Consider the following 12446-nt stretch of genomic DNA (forward strand, 5'->3'; position numbering starts at 1 on the left):
TCTGAACTCTTTCCCTTCACTCTCCTCATTTTCTTTTATGCTCTCTCTATGCCCTTCAATATCTCATTTAATTAGTTTCTGGCCTTAGCTGAAGATACTTAGAATAATTTTTTTTTTCTTGAGCTACATTTTCATGATAGACTTCTTAGAAATAAGACTCTTTTGTCATAGTCTTTCTTTGCTCAATATCAACCTAGGGCAAAAGTGCCAACATACATAAGAGTCAAAGATCTGAAAAGCTAAACAGTTATGGGCTAGAAGCCTTTTAGGACAGGGAGAATATTTTGGTTGGAATTTCCTGCAGATCAGAAAATCCTTGTGTCATTGCAACATTTTTTGGATTCTCAAGATATAAAGCAAATATTTCATATTTATATGTGTTTGATTTTTAAGGAAATAGTATGTTATTTTGAAAGAAATAAATCATCCTGGGTCTACCACTCACCAATTTTTGCAGATTAAAATGAAACTTTGAGACTGACTGTATGTGAAATGATGTTAAATGATGGCATCAGTGTTTGTTTAGTTTTAAGGATCAAACTGCAAATGAAGCATCTGTGAAATCTATTCCTCTACATAATGCAAAAAACTCTACTTGTTTTTGGGTTTTTTGGAGAGTGGCCAGTAGCAGATGTACAAGGATAAGAGCAAAGCAAGATCAAAGTAGTATTTCCCAGGTACACTAAAGCTTACACTAATCCAAGACATAAGGCCCCGTGAATGGGATGTGGTGATGTGATTAGCACTCTCCAGTGATTTTTCTATTTCTCTTGAATTTATTCAGTCGCTTTTTGAACCTTTGTAAGCTCTTAGCACCCACACCATCAACGGCAACAAGCTCTACAGATTAGGTGCATGTTGTATTAGAAAGCATTTCCTTATATTTCCTTCAAACCTGCTCATCCATTACCTTGCTCCTCTTACAAAACCTGTTCTGTTCCACTGATCAGACTGCAGAGTTTTCCTGCATGCCAGATTTCAGAGGCTGGTATGCCATGACCAAAAACCCACAGGCTTCAAGTCAACGCCGAGCTCCTGCTACACGCCTGGGCTCTTGATATAAGCTCATATTAAAGGCATTTCTGGTGGGGGCTGGCAAACTTGTTCTCAGATGACAATTTGCCAACAGATGTTCCTGAAACACACAGAATATGTTTAAGTGTCTTAACCTGATCTGAGTGTGTCTGCAGCATAAAGCACAAAGAGAAATGATGCTGTCTGTGTGACAGCCAATTGCTGGCAGCTTTAACCGTGAACATCTACATTAATATTTCTCCTTTACTGCTTTGTGTGTATTTGTAGCCCTTAAAAGCAATAAAAGGAAAATTAAGCCCTCAATGTCACAACCCATAAACTAATTTTGCTAACAAAGAACAGAAAAGGAGGGGTTCAAAAGGAGCAGAATTTCTCTTTCCATTCCTAGGAAGCAGCCAAGCAGCCACGTGGTATTACCCTGACCTTTCTTTAGCCATTTGTTCCTCTCTGCTTCTCCCTTGGATGTGTTTCTGTGTCACTTAGCAGTTGCATAAATAATGTCAAGAGGCCTCATGTGATGGAAGGCTGCAGTGAGGCATGAGACATTCCAGCTTTAATTAGGTACACAAACGAAACCCGGCAGTAATATGTCTGGGGTACCATGAATGTCACAATCACAAGTCCTTTCTTGGTGAGGGCAAAACATTGTTAGAAGGCATAACAAAAGCTACGATTTATTACAGAAGCCACTTTTGCTTTCAGGTGCTCTGTTTCAATTGGCAGATATCCATTCTGTTGAACAAAGACATCAGGATATTCCCCTGTTCATCCTGCCTTTGCTCACTGGCCAGTTTTTAAGGGTGGTTTTTTCTGGGAGGATCTGGGGAGCAATGGCCACAGCCAGCAGAGGTACTATCTCGAGGCAAACAAAACTATGTGAGCAGCTCAGGCAGCACTCCTGATGTAGGAAATCCTTTGGAAGAGTTTCTGGCTTCCTGAATAATGGTCTGACGTTCCATGAAGCTTGAGGACCGTGCAGGCTGTGCTCTGCTCTCCATGGGGCTGGGAGCTGGGCTCACCCCGTGTTCGGTTGTTGCAGGTGACAGCTGGCTCTGAAAGCATGGCTCTGCAGCAGAGCTTCTAAAGAAGCACAGCTTTACAAGAGCAGGGATTAGGGGTACAAAAAGGGATTTTGACTCTCACATGCCTGGCAGGCCAAACTGTTGTGAAGACAATCTTTCAGAAAGCAGTGATGCAAGTGAGGACAATCCAAATGCTTTCCCAAAATATCCAGTTCTTTAAAGTGGGCCTGTAGAAAAAATTATTTCACAGGTATGGTTAATACTAGCACAAATCTAATGGTCCCCAGTAGAAGCAGCAGAAAAACAATTTCCCTAAGCACTTTCATAACCATTGATAACCATTGAATTTGTAAGCTACAATATTTTAGAGCTAGTTAAAGGCACAGCAATTGTAGCTTCTATGAAAGTTACAGGCTTTTTTTTTTTTTTACTTTAAAAACACTTGTTATTTCAGTGTTTATTTCAGCTGTTTAAATATCCTGACAGATTTAGATGAATTGAATTGAGACCGCATGACTCACCTTAAATAAACCAATGTTTCTTATCAGCCAGGGTTAATTTAAATTTATCTTTTGTGGTTTGACCAGTCATTCATTCCTGCAGTTGAGAGACACACATGAAGTTATAATTTCTTTCCCTTTGTTTTCCTGACCAATTTGTTTCAGTTGTGTGTGCCAGCTAAGTTTTCTACAGAAGTTTCTATACAGAGCATTTCTGTCCAGGTCTGCTCCTCTGGAACTTGTCAGAGTATTTAGTGCTGCATAAAAAGGATGCAGGAGGGCCAGGTGCATAAGGTAGGGAAGGAGAATCTGCAGCTTCCACTGTGGTGTGAATCACGCCACAGGAGACTAGGTCATAAAATATATTTTTCAGAGGGGAAGTTTAAATATAATCTAAACAGTGCAGCTGCACATATCAGTGAGTTTCAGTGAAACAGGCAGCTAAAGATACTCCTGTTGAAACAGTTTGGAGAAGGGAAGGCAAAGGGGTTTTTGACAGATGAAAAAAAGCACTACATTAATTGATTATTCAGTATTTGGAAAGCAACCACCTCTTTAATAAAGTATCAGAATGTAAGAACTTCTTGTTTTCTTCCTTTGCAGGAAGTTCAATTTTGGAATTTTCTCTGAGCTCATTGAACAGATACACAGTATAATAACTTAGCTGTGCCTTCTGTGTTGAAGTATAAACATAACTTACTGTACAGTACAGTCTCAAAAGCTGATCATATCTTGCCTATTTCTAGCAAATTTCCTACCCCTTCCATATTATATATTAAAGGATATTCTGATGTAGCAAGTCAATTCAAACGTACAACTAAGCATATGCCAAACATTAAGCATTTATCTAGGTTCCAATACAATGAGCGCTGTACTTGGATTTCAGAGTATAATCAAAATCTCTGACTTGACTAGAAAAAAAAAATGCCTGTCCTTTCAGCAGGACTTCTTATTCTTAAGTATAAGATCTGCTTGAAAATTAATATGGATTTGAACACAATCAAGTAACAGGGCCTGCATCCTCATCTGGGTGAGACAGCAGCGTTTGGGATGAAGGCATGCTGAGAGAGTTTGGCGCAGGTCTGAGCTGCTTTTGTCTGCTGTGGCTGTGGCAAAGCTGCTCTCTAGTGGAACTGAGGCAGAAACACTCCGGTCACACCTCCTCAGCCCCTTTGCTTCACCACAGCTCTGCTGAGGGTTCTCGTGTGCCCAGAGGTCCCTTATGGAACGCTCCAGGCAGGGATCATCCCACCTGGCAGACCTGCTGTAGGGTTCAGAGAGAAGCTTGCCCTCCCTTTGCAGCTCACCTCCTACAGAACAACGCTGTGCAGCCCCTGCATCTCCACGGGGTGCAACATCATCAAAACAAACCCCAGAACACCTGTGGTTGGCAGGATTATGGACAGGTTATTTCCCCAAAATATTTCATCTCTGCCGACCCCACTGTTTTTAGCGACCACCGGTGTCTTATTATTTTAAATTTTCAGAGATTTTAAGCGCCTTAATAGGACATGAGTTCTTTGTAATATGTCCCAAGAGCACCAGACCTTCAGGCTGCTTAAATCACTGTTGATACACAAAAGTCAAGTGGTAGAGACAAAGCTGGAGTTATTGCCAGTAAGTGAGTTAAAGTGAGGCTAAGATCAGTCTCTGTTTTTTGAAGAATACAAGATGTGCCTTGGAAAATGTCCAAACCTCACCTGACAGGAAAATTGATTAGAACTAAAGGGCTTTTGGTTGCTACATAGCAGTCAATAGCAACCAGAAGGAACCCTTTGTGTTGTATTAATTTCACTTGTATGAACTCTATGTTCTGAACTAAAACCATAGGTGAAAAAGAAAAGCATAAGAAAAACTAATCCAGAAGTACAAACAACATAGGAATTACTGCAGAGTTATTAAAAATCCAGGAGGAAGCATATTTGGTGGCTGAATATTCCTACATTGAAATCAATTTTCAAGCACAGATAGCACTCTAAGTTTTGCTGCCATCTTCTGTTACAGGGCCAGTGTGGCCATAGGCAGCAGGTCTGGACTCTGGGGTGCTGTGCCACAGGGAAGAGGTGGGGATGCCAAAGAATCTGCCGTTCACAGATTAAACAGGAGTTTGTGGACTCAGCGGAAATTAACTTTGTTTCTTCCTCCAAAACAAATGCAAAATTTCAGTAGGATTTGCCAAATATTCTTGGCATGAGTAAAACTGAGGAACCATTTCTTTTTGTGTTTCTAAAATGAAATATTTTAAGACTTTCTGAGATAAATTTTGTGCTACGCATGATTTTATTTTCATTTTCTCCGACTGAAAAATAACCAGGACAAAATATGTGAATCAGAAATGGATCGTGTGACCACTTGCTCTGTAGAAGTACTAAGGGCTCTGGAGTTTGTGGTCTATGCTGTGTCTCTGTTGCTGGTAGGCCCTCACCTCTTGGATGGAAGGTGCATCAGGCAGGTCATGATTGCATCCCAGACATGCCCTTGCCATGTGCACAGCAGAGAGCTTTTGAATCTTTCCTGCTGTCTGTGTGTGCAGCACTGTGAATCTGGTTTGATGATCTAGAATTCACACTAGTGCTGCCAATAACAAAGAAACATTCTCTGCCTGAATATCAAGTCCGCATTTTCTGCTGAACATTTTAGCCTGCACACTGAATTGCAGATTTTGTGACAGAGGCAGCTCTTCAAGATACTAGTTTCGAAAATACAAAAATCGTTTAAAAGCTGTTCACAGCTGATTTAGGGGAAAAAAGAAGACACACAAGGGACTTCATTTCCGTGATAGCTGTGCCTTCATCTCCACTGTCAGCGATGTGATTCTGTCACAGGCTTTCTTTGCCAAACATCAAAACACCTCCCTTTGCAGGGGTAGTGTTAGCTATCTCTTTTTGAAATGACATCAAGGGAATGTGCTTTTCTAACTTCAGTTTCCAAAATGAGAAAGTAAGGTTTAAGCTCTTCTTCTTGCACTGAAGAACCCAAGTGACTTAATATCTTCTGTTTCAGAGAGCACTCTACTTTTGTGCTTCATGGTCTCCATCATTACCATTTTTAAAATTAAATTTAAAACAAAAAACAAACAAAAACAAACAAGCAAACAAGGACATAAAACAAACAAAAAAGAAAACCCCAAAAGATACGACAAATTTCTTTTCTTTTTTTCCAGTCATCACAAAGCTGTAGCCCATACATCATCAGTCAGGTGCATGAATAAAACATTATGAGGCAATTTTTCTTCTGCCTTGTCCTGTTTCAGTCCCTTTTCAAGTTGTTGGCTTCAGGCAATAATTTGTCAATGCAGGTGTGCCATGTTTTCTTGTGACTGCAGAAGCTGGAATAGTGACTTTGAATAAAGGAGGGTGGAAATTTTAAGGCTGTAACAGCACTGGGCCTAAAGGTAGGGCTGTGGATTGACAGGGAGCATCATCTCACAACCATGCCCATTGAAAGAGATTTTTGCCTTCAGAGAATGGAGGAGAGTTGTTCCAGAAACTGATTGAAACACAGTAATGTATTCAGTAAAGGTAGTTAAGGTTAAGGGTTAAAGATTTTTTCATGTCTGTCTTATGCTCCTCTAACTTTGTGCAATTCCATTCCCCTCTCACACTCTTGTCCCATGGTTAGGTAGTGAGGCAGAGCAAGGATTGGACCTGGAGCTATGAAAGCAACACCCTATTCAAATGCATTTGTCTTAACAAGGCATAAAAATCACAGTCCAAAATAGAAAACTGTCCGCCTTCCCTGAGGTTTTTGGAAGACTGAAACCTCAAGAAGGATATTGATTGTTCTCCAGGTGCTGACACTCTCCTAAATCTCCCCATTGCTCATTTGCTTTAAAATCTGGCATCAGCACACTTTGAATCAGGCTCTAAAATTCTACTTTAATGCTTTTGTTGTGAGCAGGAGGTGTTGCCTCTTGCAGGAAGGAAAACGTTGAAATAAAATAGAAGGAGGAATAGAGGGAGAATATAAAAAGATATTCAGATTTAAATAAAGCCTATTTTGCAGATGCTAGGGTTAAGGTGCTCAACAATCAATACAGCTGACGTTTTACTCTAATTGTCATCCTCGTTGCTCTTTTCTATCAAGCCCACATGCTATGAGAAGCAGTGAAGAGACAATTTCATATCTACTAATTATTATCATGATGTTATTAATTTAGACTAAGGATAATAATAAGATTGGGTGTGTGTAGAAAGAATCCATTATGAAATTAATTGCACTGATTAGGGTCAACACATAAGATAAGGTTTATAAAGCATTTTAGAAACAATTAGTTTTGATGGCTATTTGGCACCCTAAGACATGTAAATCTAGAGCACGCATTTTACATTTCTACCCCCTCCCCATTCATATGCTAAGTCCTCTGATAAATGCAGCTTGTTCAAAAGAAAATTGAAATCAGTGGATTGAAGCAAAGCTGGATAATGAGGTATTATTGATATATTCTGTAAATGCTTCAATTATTCCTGCCTTCGGGTTTGAAATTATTTCAAAGAAACAAAGAAATATATTAAAAATGGCTTTTTACAAAGTCAGTTTTTATGTCTCCATTGCATTTGTGGTTGTTGTCTTTTCCCCTTAATAGATATAGAAAGGGCTTGATTATAGTTATCTTTCTGAATATACTGTTGCTTTTTGCAATTCCTTTCTCTTGACTCTCAAGGGCTCTCTCACAGAATGGTGGCCCTCAGTTATGTGAAGCACCTGTTCCCAATTCATCTCTGTAAATGAAACTTAACATGGCTTTGTCTCCTTGCATCCTAAATGCCCTTTCTTCTTTTCTTTCTCTCTTTCTCCTGAATCCTTAAAGAAAACAACTGACAGAAGGAGCTAGCAGAAACATCCTTTAAGCCAAAGAGTGATTGTGCATTCTGGATGTTCTTTACCATAAAGGTCTGCAGGAGTCTACATTTCTCTCTAATGCCGCTGGTTTTTGGCACTTGATTTCACTGGTCAGTCCTGACAGATTTCATAGATCTCATCCTAAATACAGGCTGTTCACACCTAGGAGACAGTTTAGCTGAAGTGAACTGCTCCTGACCCAGCAGAGGTCTGGTCCTTCTGCCACAGCAGGTGGGCTCCCGGAGGTTCCTGGGTGTAGCTGCCCTGGAAGCAGACATACCCTTTTGGGTCTTGCTCATCTCCCTTTCTCACTGTCCAGCCACTCAGGCTGACCATGCAAACAACCAACTCCTCTATACAACAAATGAGAACTCCTCAGGCACTTTATTTTTTTTTTTCAAGAAGCAGTTGTCATTATCTGTATCTTTGCCCATGGGGAACCTGAGGCCCTGAGGTGCATGACTAATGTACTCAGAAGACCAAAGTGCTGCTGGCGTCCAGCCTGTTCCTCCAGAGCCCTGGCACAGAAAGGACATTAGGGAGCTGTGGGTACACAAGCACAACACACACAGCTTCCTGGATTCTAATCCCTGAGAAACACAGGAGGGTGCAATTAGGAACGGAACCAGAGCTCACTGAAGTCAGTGGAAATCTTTCCAATTATTTCAACAGGTATCTGGCACCAGCCCCTGGTGAATCCTCTGGGGCCGCCTGTTACCTGCTCTGCGTGGCTCATTAACAACAAAACTCATGGTGAGCATGCAGCTCCTCAACTGGCAGGTTTGCAGGTATCTGTGCTTATCTTTCCACTGCAAGCAGCAGCTAACAGAGACAGGGTGGGGAAAAGAATGTAAGAGGGGAGAGATCAGGCAAGTCACAAGAGGAAGCAGCTTACAGGAGTGGCAGGACCCCTTGTTCACTTTTGCCTGTCCCCCAGGAGCTTGGCAGAAAGCTGACAGCTCTGTGGCAGTCAGTAGAGCAAACACCATTTCTCAGCTTATATTCTATTGAAAAAGTAGCTTGATCCTGTGATTGATCAATGCTCCTGGAGAGTCAATACTCAGATCACATGCAGTAAATCCCAGAGGCAACACCAAAACTGCAGTGAGTGACTATGTCTCAGCACACTGCTAAATTATCTTTCCCCTCCCATACCAGAAACCCACCAAGCTGATGGAGCTGAAGTGAGTGACATCAGCACACCAGAAGCTAGAGGCTGGCTTGTTTCAGTCTTGGAGACATCATCACTGCACATACAGCTCCTTGGGAAAGGTCTAGAAAAAGCAGCACATTATAAGAGAAATAACACAAAGAGGAATTTTGGAGAGCTGCAGTAATGCAGTACAGTACCCCAGGTGATATGCCACTCAAACAATGCCCTGCATCAGGGCAAGCTAGACTATTTCATTAGTCTAGTAGAAGAACAAAAAATAAAATTTAAAAAAAAAAATAAAAACCAGGAAAAAAATGTAAAACAGATTATACAACAGGAGGCAGCCCTGCTGCTCAATACCAAGTGATAAAAATCAATTGTATGATCAATAGGCTTTTCTGTCCACAGGGCTTTGAAGATTCTGCTGTCATGCTCTGTGCTATAATTAGCACTTGATGAACTTAAAATGTTTGATGACTGTGAAATTGCATTCCTATAGAGACAATGCACATCTGGAATAACAGGATTCAATTCGGGGTCTATGGAGTCTCACGCCATTAAACACAGAACTTTAAATGGTTTTCACTGTGAAAATGGGGCAGCCTCTTTGATGTGCTAACATCAGCTCTGGTCCACTTGCTCCTCACAATCACTGGTGTAGCAGACAATCTTCAAAAAGCTCGGGATACACTTTTAAGCTACTACAACGTTTGCTTGTTTAGGAATGACTCTACTCTCCCAGGAGAAGAGAGGCTGACCACACTTACTTCAATTTCACCTTCACAGTCAGAATGAAAGCAGAATGGGGTATATCCCTCTATTTACCAATAAATGTAGGAAGAAAGACTCATTAACAAATTAGCCCATTCTAGCTTCAGTACAAAATAAGCTGCTTTGTGATATAGATTAGAAAACAGAATCTTTTGTTGGAAGAAAAAAGAGAAAAGGCATTGCAAACGTGATTGACTCCAACTCACAGTTTTGCAGGGCTGAGAATGCAATGGGGATGTAGAGGAGAGTGTATGTTTTTTCTTCAGAACCAGTATTTTTCACTGTAACCATTTATGCCTTGCACACAAAATGAAAACAGCCCTCTCTTGCCTGGGCTGGGAACACACACCTGGAAAGGAAAGCTGAACTGGAAAAGACAAGAGAAAGGCCAAGGAGAGGCTGGTGTTTTCATTCCCAAGAGCAGCAGAAACTTGGCCACAGCCTCAGTTTAGAACAGACTCCTTCCTAGGGTCAGGATAACCTGCACTAATGTTTCCACTGGTGCTAGTCATTCTGGCACCCCAAAAGAAAAGGTGCATTGTATCAGACAGCTATTTCCAAAGGGTGGGCACACAACGCAGATCAGATGGTGTCACCAACCCTGCTTTAAGGGTTAATGCCAATGGAGTGTGAATGTGACTTTCAGCAGGCACTGGGTGAGCAGCTGGCCCTTTCAGAATGAGGGCCCATGACATGGGAGCACTGTGTGGCAGCTCAGACCAGCCTCAGTGCCTTTCACTCTAAATGAAAGCCTAAAACCAGAAAACTAAAAAGTGAAGGCCTGCAAATGGATCTTGTCCTGCCCACAGAGGTGGTCAGGGACAGTGTTCAGAACCAGGACACTGGTTTCTACTATCATGCTGGGCAGTTATTAAAAGAAGCTGAGGCAGAGTCCCCATCAGAATTATCTCTTTTAGTGCTGCCTCCTCAATCACGGAAAAAAATCTCTTCTGTCTTCAACATGTTCCACCATTTCCCCCAGAGTCCAAGGAAACAAATGTAAGCCTAAATATTCATAAATATTTTCATGGTTTCATTCTGACTACATGTGTTTCTGCACAGAAATTCGATGTAGATTCCTGCTTTAAATCTCATGCTTGATCTCTTCAGTTTTTAAGTCTGCTACGGAAAGCTTGTCATGAATTGTGGAACATGCTGAGTTGCAAGGGATGCACAAGGATCATTGAGCCTAACTCCTGGTCTTACACAGGAGCCCCAAGAATCACACCATGTCTCTGAGAGCATTGTCCAAACACTTTTGGAGCTTTGTCAGTCTTCCCTGGGGAGCCTGAATTTATTGAGAAGAATGAAAAGTAAAATTGTTAGCACACTTCTGGCATTTATTATGTGACAAGGTTAATGTAAGGTAAGGTTTGAGGGCTGGATTTGAAACTATGGGGCTGATCTCAGACTTCAAGCTGAACTTTTTTAATTTTTGCCCACGCTAACACTGCTGGAATTATCCAAGTCATTCCCATTTCTGATCTGTAAAGTCTGAAAGCTAACAATTCCCTGCACATAAAAGTACAGTGAAGAACACACATTGCTGAGACAGAGCAGCATCTCATATTTAAAGACATCTACAAAAAATGTGTGAATATGAATCAAAAACCAACAAAAGATTCCCTTCACATATGACATGAGAAGTACCAGTGTGTATTTTCTGTCTGCTTTTGTAAGGTGCCTGTAGAACATTTTAAAGGTAGGGGTCAACCATTCAACCTTTACTTTGAGCTTTCCTGCCCCTGAAGTGCTTCCATTGATACATAAAATATAACACAACCTGACCTTTGAAGGATGCTCTATTGAGTTTTCAGATATTATCTGATTGTAACACTTTACCCCTAACCTATTTTTGGCTTTTGCTTTGTATTATCATGAATCTCTAGTTTGTACTCATAGGGGCAAGGTCTTAGGGTTTCTTCTTCAAACTTTAGTAGCATGGCACTGGGACCAGCTTTTGCTTCACCAGTTCTTTGATCACAACAGAATGGCAGCAAAACCACAAAGACTAGAAAAGCTTTTCTTAATTCACGTCTCTACTGCTTTGAAACTCCCCCCTATCCCCCTCTCTATTTTTTTTTTTCAGAAAGTGTAGGTGTAATTAGCTGATATTTTCCACTTCAGCCATGACAGGTAGCAGGACAACCTGAAGACATGGCACATCTTTGCTTGACTATTTTGCAGCCTGTTAAGTGGGTAGCAGAGGCTGTGCCAAATTCCGGTGTTGTCCTAAGGGCATATCCCAGCAGGCAGCCTGGAACATCAGTTACTGATCTAATGCACCTGCATTGTCACTCTCATCTAAACTGAGTGGATCATAGTTCATATTTAGGGAAACATCCCAAGTTGTGAGAGCTGGAGGAGCTGGGGCACTGACCTCAATGAAGACGTGATAATTTACCTCAGCCAGAATAGCAACTTTGTGGAACTTTAAATCGGTGAAGGATTTCCCCCATTGTCCCTGGAAATGTTCCACAAAAATGCAATGCTCCCTCTAGTCTCAGTTGTCATTGTCTTAAGCAATTACTGCTCTAAATTCCCCAGAAAATTTTGTAGCAGTATATATTTTAATCTCAAGGTGACTTACTGCCTGTTTTTCCATAACGAGAGATGGGTGCTTTACTTCAATAGCTTTTATTAGTGGTGAAAAAAGAAAAGGCAGTGATCAGATTTTGTAATTGAATAGAGAAGGTAATTTGCACTCCAGTCTTCTTGGAAATGAGCTTTTTATTAGAAAAAGGAAAAGGTCTGAAAGGAATAACTGTCTTTCATGCATTGTGGCACAAAAGAAAAAGGCTGGAGTATAGTGTGGGCTGTCCCTTTCTTCCAATGTGTAATTTTTTCCTGGAGAGAAAACCAGAGGTAAATCTTAGCCAGATCTCCGTGGCACTGACCAGTTAGCTGGCTCCCAGGGGTCCTGAATGTGGGCAGCCCTTGTAAGGACAGGCCTTCTCTTGCACTGGTGACTCAAGACACAGCACAGAGAAAAAGAGGGATTGGGTTCTGGAAGAGTGTGGAAACCTCTATCATATTCCAGGCTCCTCTCCTGCCACCAGGCCACAGGAGCCAGCACTGCAGAAACTGTAGAAACAGACAGTAAATAGATCCTTCATTGCTGAC

This window comes from Passer domesticus, chromosome 4 (genome assembly GCF_036417665.1).
Source record: "Passer domesticus isolate bPasDom1 chromosome 4, bPasDom1.hap1, whole genome shotgun sequence".
NCBI classification, from domain to species: domain Eukaryota; kingdom Metazoa; phylum Chordata; class Aves; order Passeriformes; family Passeridae; genus Passer; species Passer domesticus.